This window comes from Ovis canadensis, chromosome 25, assembly GCF_042477335.2.
Source record: "Ovis canadensis isolate MfBH-ARS-UI-01 breed Bighorn chromosome 25, ARS-UI_OviCan_v2, whole genome shotgun sequence".
Classification (NCBI taxonomy): domain Eukaryota; kingdom Metazoa; phylum Chordata; class Mammalia; order Artiodactyla; family Bovidae; genus Ovis; species Ovis canadensis.
In genome coordinates, this window is record NC_091269.1 from 39829192 (window position 1) to 39847710 (window position 18519).

The window sequence follows — 18519 nt, forward strand, 5'->3', positions numbered from 1 at the left end:
AGCCAAACAACTGTGCCATGGACCCTCATCTTTCTTTTCTTGATGATCTGCAGATATTGGCGATACAGAGAGAGTTTACAGTCATTTGTGTGAAATGCAGAAGTTGCTAAGTACAAGGACAAAGCACTGGGAGAGAATGACACTTCAGGATTTCTCCATCATATCAATATCAGGCCAGGTCTCTGCCTGAGTCTCTGTTTTATAATGAAGAGGCTTTTTTTAATTTTTATTTTTTTAGCCTACTCAAGAGTTAGCATGACTATAAAGGCAGTGGTAGTGGCAGTGACTTTCTAGTTAATATTGCTATGGTACATTTGTCACACTAAAAAAAAAAAAAATCCATTCTTTATTATTAGATGAAGGGCCTTTATAAGTCTGAGTCTCTTTTCTATAAGTCTTTGGCTTTTACACAAACCTGTGTCTCCTGAATACAGTAATTGCTTTTGTTGTTCAGTCACTGAGTCGTGTCTGTCTCTGTAACCCGATGAACTGCAACACGTCAAGCTTCCTTACACCATCTCCTGCAGCTTGGTCAAACCGATGTCCATTGAGCCAGTGATGCCATCCAACCATCTCATCCTGTGCCGTCCCCTTCTCCTCCTGCCTTCAATCTTTCCCAGCATCAGGGTCTTTTCTAATGAGTCAGTTCTTTGCATCAAGTGGCCAGAGTATTGGCACTTCAGCTTCAGCATCAGTCCTGCCAATGAATATCCAGGGTTGCTTTCCTTTAGGATTGACTGGTTTGACCTCCTTGCTTTCCAAGGGACTCTCAAGAGTCTTCCTACTATCCCTTCTCATGTTCTAGAATCCCACCCAAGATACTACATTACTTGTAGTTGTGTCTCCTTAGTGTTCCCTAGACTTGACAACTGCTCAGAACGGCATTGTTCTTATGACCTTGACAGTTTTGAGAAATACTTGTCAGATATTTTACTGAATGTTTCTCAATTTGATTTATTCGAAGTTTTTCTTATGGTTAGTTGGGGTTTTGTGGTTTTTCAGAGGAAGAACACAGAGGTAAAGTATAATTTGCATTATATCGAAAGTATAAAGTATCATTGTGAACCATTACTCATCATGTTAACCTGGTTCACCTAGCTGAGGTAGTATTTGTCAGATTTCTATGCTTTAAAGTTGTTTTCCTTTTTTCCATGTGACTTTAGAAAGAAGTCACAGTTTACAATAAACACTCCAGAATGGGGAGTAATTTGCCATATCTTTGAGGGAAAAGAACCTATATAAATTATTTGGTAATTTTCTGTATGAGAGATTTGATTTCTCTATTTATTATTTAAACAATTTATGTGTATCAAAATGGTCTCATAGATATTTATTTTGTACTTTGGACTATAATCTAATACTATGTTATTTACTTCATTGCTCAAATTCTTTGGCCCAAATGGGCTACTGTATTTTGTTTCTGTGCTCCTTTGACAGATCTCCACCATTTTGTGTTTATAAGCACATCTTCATTTTCTGGCACTATAGGATAATCGAGACTCATTTTTTATATTCTCTGCCTCAACCCTAGAATTAGTAATTTCTCCAAGAAGCTTTGATTCCTTTTATTGGAAAATGGTATTAAAAGCCAAGATACAGGTGAGGGATATGTTTGTTGCTACCAGCGCATCATTGCTTCAAAACACTCAGTGAGCAAAACTAGTGAAATATGAGTATGTACCAACATGTGTATACATATGTATCTATAGTTATTTCCATATGTAACCATCTCAATATATTATGAAAGGAATACCAAAATGGAGCCACGTTTGCTAACAGCTCTCTAAAATGAAACCAGGAAATTTGAGGAAGCGTGACTTATACATGTCTTAGCCTGACTGGAATCTGACCTTTTAACCACTTCTTGGCTTAACATAGGCATTAAGCACATCTGCCAAATATTCCAGAAACTCAAAATAATCACTAGGCTCTTTCCCTAAAATAACTCATGACAGCTTATCCCTGAAGGACAAATAGTCCCTTTTCTGTGCCAGAAACAATTATAATCCTGGCAGAGGACTTGGACAATGTTCGCCTTTATGAGTCCTTCACTCTCTTCCTGATAACTCTCTTTCAGTTTTACTGAATTGCAATTCTTAAGACCCCAAATGGGTTTCCTTCCTATCTCAGATAGTAAAGAATCTGCCTGCAATGCAGGAGACCTGGGTTTGATCCCTTGTTCAGGAAGATCCCATAGAGAAGGGAATGGTTACCCACTCAAGGTTTTTAGCCTGGGAAACTCCATAGACAGAGGAGCCTGGAGGGCTACAGTCTGTGGGGTTACAAACAGCCAGAAACAACTGAGCAATTATCACTACTAATACTACTACTAAAGACCCAAAATAAAGCTTTCTTCTTTGCAGCTTTGATACTGATTGTGTGTGTGTGTGTGTGTGTGTAAAGCTATCCAGGTATTCACACGGATGTTTCCAACTCTAATCCATTACCATATAGTTCTTTCTAAGCTTCACCCTCTGCTTCCATGTAATCCTCTGCTCCAAAATTGAGAAACTGACTTCTCATTAATCACCATCCAATCCCAGGATTGATGCAGAGTGATTTCAGAGTTGTATAACTATGTCCCCTGTCTTGGGCAGGGTGGAGAGAGTTTCTCAAGAGTGCAGTTCCTTTCATTTGTAATCTTATATTTTCCAATTATTTTCAAAATTACTGAGGTCAGTATCATTTTTCTCTAATTCCCTTCAGTGAGATGATGTCAAAAATGTGTGATATAGTTAGATCCCTTTATCACAATCTACATTCCATCTTTGGGTTTCTCAGTCTCCTAACTTTTTTTCCCTAATTCAGTTCAGTCAGTTCAGTAGCTCAGTCATGTCTGGCTCTTTGCGACCCCATGGACTGCAGCACGCGAGGCCTCCCTGTCCATCACCAACTCCCAGAGTTCACTCAAACTCCTGGCCATTGAGTCGGTGATGCCATCCAACCATTTCATCCTCTGTCATCCCTTCTCCTCCTGTCTTTAATCTTTCCCAGCATCAGGGTGTTTTCCATTGAGTCACTTCTTTGCATCAGGTGGCCAAAGTATTGAAGTTTCAGCTTCAACATCAATCCTTTCAATGAATATTCAGGACTGATTTCTTTTAGGATGGGCTGGTTGGATCTCCTTGCAGTCCAAGGGACTCTCGAGAGTCTTCTCCAACACCAATTTTCCCTAATTAGTATACATTAAAATTCACTCTTTAGACTGTAAAGTTCAATGTGTTTTGGAAAAACTCATAGTGTCATGTATCTACCATGGTAACATACAGAATAGTTTTACAACCCTAAAAATCGTCCGTGCTTCTCCAATTCAACCTTCCCCAAAGTCCCAGTCCCTGGCAACTACAGACCTGTTTCCCATATCTGCAAGTTTTCCATTTTCAGTAGATAATGTAAATAAAATCATACAATATATAGTCTTTAACTTAGAACCACACATATGAGATTCACATGTGTTGTTCTGTATATTGAAAGCTGATTTCCTTTTAAAACTGAATAATATTCCAGTGTGTGGAGGTTCTACAGTGTTTTCCTTTTCAACTATTTAAGGACATTGTCATTGCTTCCATATTTTGGCAAGCCCTGATAGAGCTGATATAGATATTGGCATGCAGGTTTCCTGAGAACAATATTTTATTCAGATGAATAAATACCTAGGAGATGATTTTATGGTAAGACTGCTTATCATTGTAAGACACTACCAAAATGTCTTTCAATATATTTGTACCATTTTTCATTTCCATGACCAATTAATGAAAATTTTGGTTTCTGTTTATCCTAGTTAACAACTGAATATTGTCAAAGTTTTAAATTTTAACAATTTATTAGGCTTGTTGTTTTATTCATATTTTTCAACATGGAATTGGTTGATTGGTATAATTTTAAATTTAACTATCATTGACTTACAATATTATATTAATGTCAAGTATATAACATAGTGATTTAATATTTTCAATGTAAAGGTATTGTGAACTATCAGCTATATCCCTATGCTATGCACTGTATCAGTATATCTTACTTATCATAGTATTTTGCATCTCTTTAATTTTTTGGCCATACCATGAGGCTTATTAGGATCTTATTTCCACAATCATGGATCAAACCCAGGTCCTTTACAGTGAAAGAGTAGAGTCCTAACCACTGGACCACCAGGGAATTCCCTGGACCTCTTAATCTCATACCTTTGTCTTGCTCTATCTGCCTTTCCTCTCCCTACTAACTAACACTGGTTTGTTGTCTATGTCTGTGAGTCTATTTTTGCTCTGTTTTATTCGTTGTTTTGTTCTGCTTTTTATATTCCACATGTAAGTGATGATATAGGTATTTATCTTTCAGTGACCTATCTCACTACACATAATACTCTCTAGGTCCATTCATGTTGTTGAAAATGGCAACAATTCATTCTTTTTATAGCTGAGTAATATCCCATTGTGTGTGTGTGTGTGTGTGTGTGTGTGTTTGAGTATATACATACCACCACCTCTGTTTCCATTCATTTGTTGATAGACAGTTTGTGTCCATATCTTGGCTATTGTAAATCAATGTTGCTATGAACACTGGAGGGCATGAATCTTTTTGAATGTGTTTTTCCTCTTCTTTGAATGTATATTCAGGAGTAGAATTAATGGATCATACGGTAGTTCTATATATAGTTTTTAAAGAAGTATCATACTGTTTTCCATAGTGACGGCAGCAATTTACATTCCCACCAGTGGTGTATGCAAGTTCCCTTTTCTCCACATCCTCATCAACATTGTTTATGTGTCTTCTTTTTGATGATAGTGGTTCAGACAGGTATGAAGTGATATCTCACAGTTTTGATCTGCATTTTTCTGGTGATTAGCAAGGTCGTGAACCAAGGTCATGGTCCTATCAGCAATACAACCTATCCCTTCATTTGGGTTTTCTTCATTATCTGCAATCTCCCGGACCAAACAGACTAGGCAGCCATACGTTAACTGTGAAAACAGATGAAATATGAATTGTACGAGCCATGGTCTGTTTGTTTTATGCAATTAGGCATCAGCTGTTCTCCCAGAGAACTAACCCACAACCAAATAAAGAATGTGATGTTTTGAGTACAATTCATCTAAGAAGCACTATCTCCCTGATGGCACATCACAAACAGGTGACACTCATTTTCCATTACCCTTCAGAAGTTAACAAAAACATCGTAACGTTTCATCTGAGATGCAGTTGAGAGTAAATGTCTACTTTATTATCTCTTTAAACATTAGTAGATGAGCAAGAGGAGGGGGATTTAACTGCCTGCTCTTTTCTACTTATAGCCATGGACAGAAGTAGAAACTTAGCCAACTAATGGACAGCAGCACAAAGGTGCACTACAGTTATACTGGAATGTGTGCATCTTATTATTCAAGTCGCATCTTGAACAGATGTCTCAGCATCTTCAATCAGGATTCAGAGCATTAGACAGCAGTGCAGCCGCCTAGATAAAGAAAGATCAGTGAGGAACCCAAAGATGTGTGAGTCAACCCAAGTGTTATCCCCAATTACCAGTATGCTGGCTAAAGTCATATTTTTATTATTGATATTAGTCCTGAAAGTTATCAACAATTTACATAACCTAGGCAACAATCAAATTGTGTAACAATCTTTAGCCTAATATAGGGCAACAGTTGACTTTGCCAGAGTCTAGCAAACATAATGATGGGACAGAAGAACTGGTAGGAATAGTAATGAGGATAGAGGGGAAAATCCAGTGATCACTTTTTTATTACCATACTCCAATAACTACTTTCTTTTCTTTTATATAAAGGAAAAGAAAACCCTGGCATCTGGTATGCCTTCCCACTCTGAGGAATTGTGCTCAGTTCTAGGCCTTTAGCACAATTAGATTGGTTGATTTAATTTGATTAATATTTTAAGATGAACCATCTTAAAATATTTAGAGTTTGCCTTGGAGGAAGTTCCTTTAAAATTTTTTAATTGTGAACATTAACTATTGTAAAAGATCCTATCAACTATCCCTTATCATTTAGAATCATTATTCTGAATGTTTCAGTTTTCTTGTTTTGTATTGGAGAGTAAAAATAGTAAACACTCCTATTGTGATTGTTATTATTAAGTGACTATATTCATATAAAGTGCTTAGCGCACAGTAAGAGGCATATAAAAGTGCTATCGTTATTATTGTTTCTAGTTTTGTGAAAATCCTATGCTTCTACAAAACATGATTTTTAAACATCAAGGAATACAATTTCTGGTGTCAATCAGAGTTATACCCAAAGATAGGCAATCTTTTCTGAATGTTATATTGTCCCTGTGGACATTCCAAAGTGTAGTATGCTAATTCTATTTTTTGTAAAGTTTCTTAAGATTCTATGGTGCTTCCAGTGTGGTTAGAATTTTATAATTCAACATTGCAGTTATTGTCTCTAGCTTAATAAGCCTCCAAGGACATCCAAGATATCTGTAAGTGTTTATGTGAGGGGGAGGAGGAGTAATAGTTGCAATAGCATTTCTCTGTTTATGCCCTGACTAGGAAAAAAGGTGCCTCTACTATTTAAGAAAGCAAAAATGAATGAAAAACTCCACCATTATCAATGGACTGGACTGAAGAAGACTATTATTACAAATGGAGTTTTGTGAACTACTCCTTTTAATGCAGCATGTTATTTACTGTAAAAAGCAATTTAAGTTCATTGAGAAATTTCTAAAGCAAATTTGTGAATGATGCCATCTATAAACCCCCATATATGAAACTAAGCAAAATTTTAGGGTATTATGATGGTTTTTCCCCCTTTTCCATCTCAAAAAGTCACATTTGGTCTCTCCACAAAGACAATAGTAATGGTGGAAGGAATGCAAAGAGGGGAGAAGGAATTATCAGGGCAAAGGAGTATATATGTTTTATATATATAACTAGTGATTATATATATATCACTAGTCATGGGAATTTAGCACCATACAGCAAAGGGAACTGTTTAGAAGACTGAATGGTAGCTCAGAAGTTCCATTCACTTTATTTTGATGGCATTATTTTTATTAATTTTTGTTAACATCTCTAGTTGGGAATGAACACAAAATATGCCATTTTCATTATAAAGTGTTTAATAGTATTTTGAAACATATTCAGAGTTACACTAAAGTGAGATAGAGCCTTTGCCTTTTTAATCTAATTTTCTTCTTTCTCTTTCTTCTTCCCACCCATTTAATTTCTTTTCCAACTCTCCAAATCTAATTGTTTTAATTTTTTATAGTGGTAAGACAATGTGAGATCTACTCACTTAACAGTTTTAAGTGTCCAGCAGAGTATTATTAACTATAGGCAATATGCTAAATCATAGATCTCTCCAACTTATTCATCTTGAATAGTTCAGTTCAGTCATTGAGTCCTGTCTGACTCTTTGTGACCCCATGAATCGCAGTATGCTAGGCACCCCGGTCCATCACCAACTCCCAGAGTTTACCCAAACTCATGTGCATCAGATCGGTGATGCCATCCAGCCATCTCATCCTCTGTAGTTCCCTTCTCCTCCTGCCCTCAATCCCTCCCAGCATCAGGGTCTTTTCCAATGAGTTAACTCTTTGCAAGAGTTGGCCAAAGTATTGGAGTTTCCGCCTCAGCATCAGTTCAGTGTTCCAATGAACACTCAGGACTGGTCTCCTTTAGGATGGATTGGTTGGATCTCCTTGCAGTCCAAGGGACTCTTCAAGAGTCTCTTCTCCAACACCACTATTCAAAAGTGTCAACTCTTCAGTGATCAGCTTTCTTCCCAGTCCAACTCTCACATCCATACATGACCACTGGAAAAACTATAGCCTTGACTAGACGGACCTTTGTTGGCAAAGTAATATCTCTGCTTTTTAATATGCTATCTAGGTTGGTCATGGAGATGGCAACCCACTCCAGTATTTTTGCCTGGAAAATCCCATGGACAGAGGAGCCTGGTAGGCTATGGTCCATGGGGCCGCAAAGAGTTGGACACAACTGAGTGACTTCCCTTCATGAGGTTGGTCATAACTTTCCTTCCAAGGAGATCTTGCATAACTGAAGCTTTATATACCCATTGAGTAACAATTCCCATTTTTCTACCCCCTGCCCCAGCCACTGCTAACCACCATCCTATTCTCTGCTCCCATGTATTTGAGTATTTCGATACTTCATATAAATGGAATGATTCGTTCTTCTATGATTAACTGATTATTCTTAGCAGTGTTGTCCAGGTACATCTATGTTTTTACATATGGAAGGATTTCCTTGTTTTAAAACCAATGGCCAAACAGTAGTCCATTCTGTATGTATACTCAGTTCAGTTCATTTCAGCCGCTCAGTCGTGTCCGACTCTTTGCGACCCCATGATGCAACATGCCAGGCCTCCCTGTCCATCACCAATTCCCGGAGTTCACTCAGACCCACGTCCATCGAGTCAGTGATGCCATCCAGCCATCTCATCCTCTGTCGTCCCCTTTTCCTCCTGCCCCTAATCCTACCTTAAAAAAAAAAAATGATGGCTATCCTAACAGATGTGATATATAATTGTGAAATGCATTTCCCTGATGATTAGTGATGTTGAGCATCTTTAATCTGCATCTTTGTCCTTTGTCTTCTTTGGAGAAATGTCTATTCCATTTCTTTGCTCATTTTTAAATTGGGCTATTTGTTTTCAGTATTGAATTCTATGGGCTTCCCAGATGGCTCAGCAGTAAAGAATTCATCTGCAATGAAGGAGATGCAGGAGACACTGGTTTGATTCCTGGGTCAAGAAGATCCCTGGAGGAGGAAATAGCAGCCCACTCCAATATTCTTGACTGGAAAATCCCATGAACAGCAAACCCTGGTGGGCTAAAGGCCGTAGGATTCAAAGGTCAGACTAAACTGAATACAGCATAGCACATTGCGTTCTATGAGGTCCTCATATTTTATATATTAAACACCTGTCAGATACACGGTTTACAAATTCTTTCTCCCTTTCCACAGAGTGTGCTTTCAAGTTTGTTGTAGTTCCACTTGTTTGCTTTGCTTTTGTTGCCTGTGTTTTTGGTGTTTTATCCAAGGAATAATCATCAAGAAAAATGTCAAGAAGATTTTCTTCCATGTTTCCTTCTAGAAGTTTTACCATTTAAAATCTTGAGTTTAAGGCTTTAAAAAAATAACAAAAATATGGAATGGCTCATAAATTTGTGTGTTATCCTTTTGTAAGAGCCATGCTAATCTTCCCTGTATAGTTCCAATTTAATAAATGTGTTCCAAAGCAAGCAATTGAGTTTAAGTCATTAATCCTTTTTGAGTTGATTTTTGTGTACGGTATAAGATTAAGATCCAATTAGTTTTTTGCACTTGGACATCACTTTTCCCAGAATCAATTGTTGAAGAGACTACCCTTTCCACATTTTGTATTTTCAAAATGCTTGTCAAATATCAGTTGCTAAAATATGTCTGTAAAAACATTTTAGTAATACCATTCCAATTCATGAGCACAAATTATCTTTTCATTTATTTGTTTCTTCTTCATTGTCTTTCATCAGTGTTTTATAGCTTTTGGTATACAGATATTTCACTTCTTGGTTAAATTTATTCCTAAATATTTTATTCTTTCTGATGCTATTTTAAGAGGAATTGTTCTCTTAATTCCATTTATGGAGAGTTAGTTGTGAATGTATATAAATCCAGCTGGTTTTTATGTTTTTCTATCTTTTACTGAATTTGTTGATTTTATCCAACAGTTTATGTGGAGTATTAGGATTTTCTTTTACTTCTAAAATGTATCATCAGCAAAAATATAATTTTCGTTTCTTCAAATCAGATGTCTTGTCCATTTGCACTGGCTAGTACTTCCAAAATGGTGTTAAAGAGAAGGATGGGAGGGCATGGGCATCCCTGTTTTGTTCTTGATTTTAGCAAAACTTCGAATGTTTCACCACTGAGTATAATGTTAGCTATCAGCTTGCCATATAAGGCCTTTATTATATTGAGGTACATTCCTTCTCTATCCAATTTCTTGAAAACTTTCATCATGAAAATGTACTAAATTTTATGAAATGCTTTGCTTGCATCTATTGAGATAATCATGTGATTTTTAACCTCTATTCTATTAATGTTGCACATTGCATTATTTGCTTTATATACATTGAACCATCCTTGAATCCCAGGCATAAATCCAACTTGATCATGTATTGGCATCTGATTTCATTTAGTTGTATTCTCTTATAGCTCACTGAACTTTTTTTAAGATAACTACTTTGAATTCCTTCTCAAACAATTCTTAGACCTCAATTTTTTAAGAAGCATTTACTAGAGATTTTTTTTCCCTTTTTGGGGTCATATTTCTTAAAACATCATGTTTCTTGTAGCTTTTTATTGGCACTTGTGCATCTCTGAGTCTTTTCAGACTGGTTTTATACAAAAAAAAAAAAAAAGACCTTCACCAATCAGACTGGCTAGAGATTCTGGCAAACTTGAAACTTTTCTATGAATGTACATGTTTTACTTCTCTCATTTCTTCCTGGAAGATAAAAGGTTGTGCAACTTTTCTCAGTCTCAGAGTTGTCCTGGCCACAGTAAGCCTCCTGTCCCTTTCCTGAGACAGTGCACTAAAAGACAGAAACACAGGATGCACACTCAGCTCCTGTCCCACCCTCCTTTCTTTAAATATTTATTTATTACGTTTTGGTTGCTCTTTGGCTTTGTTTTTGCTGTGCCCAGGTCTTCTTAGTTTTGGAGAGTGGGGACAACTCTCTAGTTGCAGTGTGTAGGCCTCTTACTGTGATGGTCTCTCCTGTACAGCACATGTTCTAGGTGCACAGGCTTCAGTAGTTGTGGTTTGTCAGTTCAATGGTCATGGCTTCTGGGCTCTAGAGCACTGGCTCAGTAGTTGTGGCACACAGGCCTAGTTGCCCCATGACATGTGGGATCTTCCTGGACCAGAGATAGAACCAGTGTCCCCTGCAGTGCAAGGTGAATTCCTAACCACTGGACCACCAGGGAGGCCCCTCTCCCTCCCTCTTGATGAACAAGTCTCAGGATTGAGCATCTTCTTCCAATGTCTGCAGAGCCATACTGGTTGCTGAGAGTCATTCTGTCCTTTTCCCTAGGCCAGTGCACTGAAATTCTGGGCCTTGAGTGGAAGCTCCATTTCTCTTTCTCCTCTCTGAAGGAAAAGTCTCAATATTATGTCCCTTTTCTGAATTTTTCAGGGCCATGACAGCTGCTGAGACTATGTCAATGCCTTCAGCATTGTGGGTGAGATTATATAGTAACAGGTCTCTGAAAGTGGCTTGAGGGTTGTTGCATAGTTAACTCTTTCCACTCATGGAGAAATTGATGGCTGAGGGGATTTCTTTTGCTCCTAAGTTATGCTGGTTTAGAAGGACTGACAGAGGTTAACTGAAATTGCTTTTACAAATTTCAGTGTGACTGTTCTCAGTTTTGAACTCATCTAGGGTACTGAAACTATTTAACTGGATTCTGGAGTTTTCATAAAGGTATTTTGGGTCTTAAAGTGTTATTAAATTAGTGCATTTATTGGCCAATGACAGCTGTGATTTCCTATTATGGCTTTTTATTGATATCACTGCTTCTAATCTTTTTTTTTTTTTTTCCAATTGGAGGCTAATTACAATATTGTGGTGGGCTTTGCCATACATTCTCATGAATCAGCCATGGGTACACATGTGTTCTCCATCCTGACCCTTCCTCTCCCTTCCCTCCCATCCCATTCCTCAGGGTCATCCCAGTGCACCAGCCCTGAGCACCCTGTCTCATGCATCAAGCCTGGACTGGTGATCTATTTACATAATAAAGTATACATGTTTCAGTGCTATTCTCTCAAATCATCCTACCCTCACCTTCTCCCACAGAGTCCAAAAGTCTGTTCTTTACATCTGTGTCTCTTTTGCTGTCTCACATATAGGGTCATCATTACCATCTTTCTAAATCCCATATATATGTGTTAATATACTGTATTGGTGTTTTTCTTTCTGACTTACTTCGCTCTATATAATAGGCTCCAGTTTCATCCACCTCATTAGAACTGATTCAAAGGCATTCTTTTTAATAGCTGAGTAATATTCCATTGTGTATATGTACCACAGCTTTCTTATCCATTCATCTGCCGATGGACATCTAGGTTGCTTTCATGTCCTGAATACTGTAAAGAGTGTGGCAATAAACATTGGGGTACATGTGTCTCTTTCAGTTCTGGTTTCCTCAGTATGTATGTCCAGCTGTGAGATTGCTATGTCGTATGGCAGTTCTATTTCTAGTTTTTTAAAGAATTTCCACCCTGTCTCCATAGTGGCTCTACTAGTTTGCATTCCCACCAACAGGGTAAGAGGGTTTCTTTTTCTCCACACCCTCTCCAGCATTTATTGTTTGTAGGCTTTTTGATAGCAGCCATTCTTTTTATTTATTTATTTATTTATTTATTTGATAGCAGCCATTCTTACTGGCATGAGATGGTACCTCACTGTGTTTATGATTTGCATTTCCCTGATAATGAGTCGTGGTGAGCATCCTTTCATGCATTTGTTAGCCATCTGTACATCTTTGGAAAAATGTCTGTTTAGTTCTTTGGCCCACTTTTTGATTGGGTCATTTATTTTTCTGGAATTGAGCTACAGGAGTTGCTTGTATATTTTTGAGATTAGTTGCTTTGTCAGTTGCTTCATTTGCTGTTATTTTCTCCCCTTCTGAAGGCTGTCTTTTCACCTGACTTATAGTTTCCTTCATTGTGCAAAAGCTTTTAAGTTTAATTAGGTCCCATTTGTTTATTTTTGCTTTTATTTCCATTACTCTGGGAGGTAGGTCATAGAGGATCCTGCTATGATTTATATCAGAGAGTGTTTTGCCTGTGTTTTCCTCTAGGAGTTTTATAGTTTCTGGTCTTACGTTTAAATCTTTAATCCATTTTTTAGTTTATTTTTGTGTATGGTGTTGGAAAGTGTTCTAGTTTCATTCTTTTACAAGTGGTTGACCAGTTTTCCCAGCACCACTTGTTAAAGAGATTGTCTTTTCTCCATTGTATATTTTTCACTCCTTTGTCAAATATAAGGTGGCCATAGGTGTATATATTTATCTCTGTGCTTTCTATTTTGTTTGATCTGTGTTTCTGTCTTTGTACCAGTACCATACTGTCTTGATGACTGTTGCTTTGTAGTATAGCCTGAAGTCAGGCAGGTTGATTCCTCGAGTTCCATTCTTTCTCAAGATTGCTTTGGCTATTCGAGGTTTTTTGTATTTCCATACAAATTGTGAAATTATTTGTTCTAGTTCTCTGAAAAATACCATTGGTAGCTTGATAGGGATTACATTGAATCTGTAGATTGCTTTGGGTAGTATACTCATTTTCACTATATTGATTCTTCCAATCCATGAACATGGCATATTTCTCCATCTATTTGTACCATTTTTGATTTCTTTCATCAGTGTTTTATAGTTTTCTGTATATAAGTCTTTTGTTTCTTTAGGTAGATTTATTCCTAAGTATTTGATTCTTTCATTGCAATGGTGAATGGAATTGTTTCCTTAATTTCTCTTTCTGTTTTCTCATTGTTAGTGTATAGGAATGCAAGGGATTTCTGTGTGTTAATTTTATATCCTACAACATTATTATATTCATTGATTAGCTCTAGTAATTTTCTGGTGGTGTCTTTTGGGTTTTCTATGTACAGGATAGTGTCATCTGCAAACAGTGAGAGTTTTACTTCTTTTCCAATCTGGATTCCTTTTATTTATTTTTCTTCTCTGATTGCTGTGGCTAAAACTTCCATAACTATATTGAGTAATAGTGGTGAGAGTGGGCATCCTTTCCTTGTTCCTGACTTTAGGGAAAATGCTTTCAGTTTTTCAACACTGAGGATAATGTTTGCTGTGGGCTTATCATATATGGCTTTTATTATGTTGAGGTATGTTTATAACCTCTAATCCAGGTTTTTAAAGAATCCTAATCAAAATTATGTCTACTCATCATTGGGATAAAACCTTTTTTAACCCCCAAACTCACTTTGTTGTAGGATAACACCTATAAAAATGTAATTACCAGATACCCTTTGTGAGTGAAAAAAAAAAAAAATTACCAACTCCTTTTTCACTAGTATATCTCAATTGCATGACTACCTATATATATGAAATGAGTTTATACACTTTATATTCCCTCTGAATATGCCAAAAGTTTACAACTGAAAAATCATATTGCTACTGTATCATCTAGGTCCACATAGATTATTTAAGAATCAGAACAGGATAGAATAAGTGTTCTAGTGCAATTACAATGGTTCAAAGATTACAATAAGGGCTCAACCCACATGTTTTTGAAAATATAGAGGTGAAAATATTTGTATGATAGCTACCATTAAGGAAGAAAATTCATGAGGTCATATGGTCCTATATTTTCTTATATTTTCTGATCTTCAAGATGTAAAGGTTAATCATTAATGTTCTTTGTAAGGTGACCCACAGCTCTTGCAAATGAAGCAGATAGGCATTGTTATGGATCCGTATTTCCATAGAAAGCAGACCCCCTTCCTTTTTAGCACCAGGGACCGTTCTGTGGAAGACAATTTTTCCACAGCTTAGGGAAGGGGGGAAGGTTTCAGGATGATTCAGACACATTACATTTATTGTGCACTTTATTTCTAATCTAAAGCTGCTGCTAATCTGACAGAAGGTATCAGTCTGTGGCCCAGAGGTGGAGGACCCCAGCCCATAATACCTGAGGTGATTCAGGCCACCACATTGTGGGGAAATTGGATTTAGGCTTCTATTATGGTCGAACCAACAGATGAATCAATTCCATATTTTTGAAGGCAGCCAGTTATTATTGAACAGAGTATTCAGTGATTCTACTTTAGACAGCATTAAAAAGAGATGTCAAGGAAGAAATATTTTGGGAAGTAGAATCTTTTGTTGTTAAGTTGAATTATCACCGAGTTTTATGACCTTAATTCTGTTATTAAAGTCCATTTTTAACAGATTCAGTAATTGGAAAATTAAAGTTCAACCATAACCAGATTTAATAATTTATTCAGTTCAGATCTTAAATATTTTAATTATTCAATATGTTAAAACAGCTGTGCAAGAAAATGTCTTACAAGATATAAATCAAGAACTCTCTCTAAACTATATTTAAAAAGCTGTATCTTCTACCCACTCAACTGCTCATCCTTCTATTCCACACCAACTCACTACCTAACTCTGTCCACACCTATCCGATACTCTCCTCTGTCAAGTTTGTAAAACATATTATCTTCTGTACTGATAAATGTCAGGATTATGGATTATTTAAAAAAGAAAAATTTGTCCTTATATACACAAACAAAGGACTTTGCATGTTTGCTCTTTTTACAAGAGAAACATTTCTGGGAAAGTCTCTAAATAATGTCTTTAACAATTTTTTTGTATCCTAAGAGTGGTTTCATCTGTGTGAAAGTTTGTGGTAGTCAAGTTGCACGTTTATATTTATGAAGAAAAAACAATAAAAATGAAACTGTTAGGGGAACACTAACTGCCAATTCTTATCCTGGTCAAGGTTCCCTATCCACAACATGTTGTTCAGCACAGTCTGGTTGAGAATTACAGAGTCATGATTGAGTTCTTGGCCTTTGTCATCACCTTACTGATGGTGCTCTGGAATTCTCTAGGAAGTCAATTCCTTCACCGTTTCTTCATTACTTTATATATTTAAAATGTTACTAATTTGTCAATATACTTCTAAGAAATGGAAGTTCACCAATTTTTCCTTTTATTTTTTAATTTAATGTTTATTTTATATTAGAGTATATTCATATGGGTGTGAGTGGTCACTCAGTCACGTCTGACTCTTTGTGACCTCGTGGACTATAGCCCACCAGTCTTCTCTTTCCATAGAATTTTCCAGGCAAGAATCCTGGAGCAGGTGGCCATTTCTTACCAAGGGACCTTCCCTACCTAGGCATCAAACCTGCATCTCTTGCATCTCCTGTACTGGCAGGCGGGCTCTTTACCATTGTCCCATCTGGAAGCCCCATATTAGAATATAGTTGATTCAAAATGCTGTGTTAGTAACAGGCGTAAAGTGATTCAGTTATGCATATACATGTATCTATTTTTTTTTTCAGATTCTTTTCCCATATAGGGAAATATAGAATATCAAGTAGAGATCCATGTCCTATGTAATAGGTTTTTGTTGATTTTGTTTTATATATAGTAGTACATATATGTTAATCCCAAACTCCTAATTTATCCCTTCCCCCACCTCACCTTTCCCCTTTGCTAAACATAAGTTAATTTTCAAAATCTGCAAGTGTTGTTCTGTTTTGTAAATAAGTTCACTTGTATATTCTTTTTTCTTTTTAGATTTCACATATAAGTAATATCATATGATATTTTTCCTTCTCTATAAAATTTATTTCATTTAGAATGATAAACCTAGGTCCATCCATGTTTCTGCAAATTGCCTTATTTAATTCTTTTTATGGCTTAGTAAAATTCTATTGTATATGTGTACCATACCTTCTTTATCCATTCCTCTGTTGATGGTCATTCATATTGGTTCCAAGTCTTGGCTGTTGTAAAGAATGATGAAAATAACACTGAGTTGCATTTTCACAGAGTTAGAACAAGATATTTTTTTAAAATTTGTATGGAAACATGAAAGACCCTGAGTAACCAAAGCAACCTTGAGAAAGAAAAATAGGGCTAGAGGAATCAGAATCCCTCACTTCAGACTATACTACAAAGCTACAGTCATCAAAGCAATGTAGTACTGGCACAAAAACAGAAATATACCTCAATGCAACAGGATAAAAAGCCCAGACATAAATAAACCCACATACCTATGGCCAATTAATCTATGACAAAGGAGTATATGAAGGAGAAAAGACAGTTCTTCAATAAGGGGTGCTGGAAAAACTGGACAGCTACATATAAAAGGATGAAATTAGATCACTCCCCTATACTATACACAAAAATAAACTCAAAATGGATTAAAGATCAAAACGTAAAACTCGGTACTATTAAACTCTTAAAGGAAAACAGTCAGAATACTCTTGGATATAAATCGCAGGAATATCTTTTTTGATCCACCTACTAAAGTGATGGACATAAAAACAAACAAATGGGAACTAGTTAAACTTAAAAAAACTTTTGCATAGCAAAGGAAACCATGAACAAAATAAAAAGACAACACACAGAATGAAAGAAAATACTTTCAAGTGAAGCAACTGACAAGGAATTAGTCTCCAAAATATACCATGCAGCTCATTAAAAACAACCATATCAAAAAATGAGCAGAAGCTCTAAATAGACATTTCTCCAAAGACAAACAAATGACCAGAAAGCAAATGAAAAGATGTTCAACATGAATGGGTTGCCATTTCCTTCTCCATCAGTAATTATTAGAGAAATACAAATCAAATTTACAGTGAGGTATAACCTCACAGTGGAAGTTCATCATCTAATTTTGAAGTAATTGCTGGGAATAGAAGTGTTAAACTTATGGGAAAGGCAAACTTATAAATATATATTTTTTTAACCTTTGAAAATCAAATTGGAGATGCTATGGGTCAGAAAAGAAGCACCATTTCTATTTTAGTCTTCAGTTCAGTTCAGTTCAGTTCAGTTCCGTCGATCAGTCGTGTCCCACTCTTTGCGACCCCATGAATCGCAAAATACCAGGCCTCCATGTCCATCACCAACTCCCGGAGTTTACCCAAACTCATGTCCATAGAGTCGGTGATGCCATCCAGCCATCTCATCCTCTGTTGTCCCCTTCTCCTCCTGTCCCCAATCCCTCCCAGCATCAGGGTCTTTTCCAGTGAGTCAACTCTTCGCATGAGGTAGCCAAAATATTGGAGTTTCAGCTTCAGCATCAGTCCTTCCAATGAACACCCAGGACTGATCTCCTTTGGGATGGACTGGTTGGATCTCCTTGCAGTCCCAGGGGCTCTCAAGAGTCTTCTCCAACACCACAGTTCAAAAGCATCAATTCTTAAAAGTAAACAAAAGGGCCTTAATATTCTGTTCAGCTTGAAAAAACTTTAGACAGCTTCCTTCCTGACTATAAGCTCCTGATTTCCTTTTTCTTAGAGTATTTTCTTTAGAAAACTTATAAGTGTAAATCCTTTCTTTGTCCATACAAGGTGTAAATATTCTCGCACACATTTACAACCCAAATATGCCTTAGTCAAGGTCCTACAAACCATACCTTTGAAATGTAATCATCAAGGAAAATAGAATGCCTATCTCGGAATCTCCATAGAGGAGTAGGAGCCAATCTTAGATCAATACCAATTAGCCAGCAATCATATTGACCACCCCCACCTCAATTAACATCTTCCAGTATTTATCCACTAGCTCACCACAATATTTAACAACTCTCCCACTTTTTCTTTCAAAGCAATTGAGTTCATTATTTCTCCTTTATATATTGAATTTAGTTTTCCTTGACTATTTAACCTGTTTGGTACAGAGTGACCAAATAGAAAGTCCTAGAGAAAGTTTAGAAATTAGCAAAAGCAGAATATATAAGCATTGTTATGGTGGTAAGAATTTGGCAGTTTCTAGAATTTGGGTCAATG

At 36.6% G+C, this 18519-nt stretch overlaps 1 non-coding gene across 1 annotated transcript; it reads right to left on the minus strand.

The window, feature by feature from the left end:
* Positions 1-9121: 9121 nt before the first annotated feature.
* Positions 9122-9225, minus strand: LOC138430639 (U6 spliceosomal RNA). The gene has a single exon (XR_011253322.1). It is a non-coding gene; the product is annotated as a U6 spliceosomal RNA (small nuclear RNA).
* Between the last annotated feature and the right edge of the window lie 9294 nt (positions 9226-18519).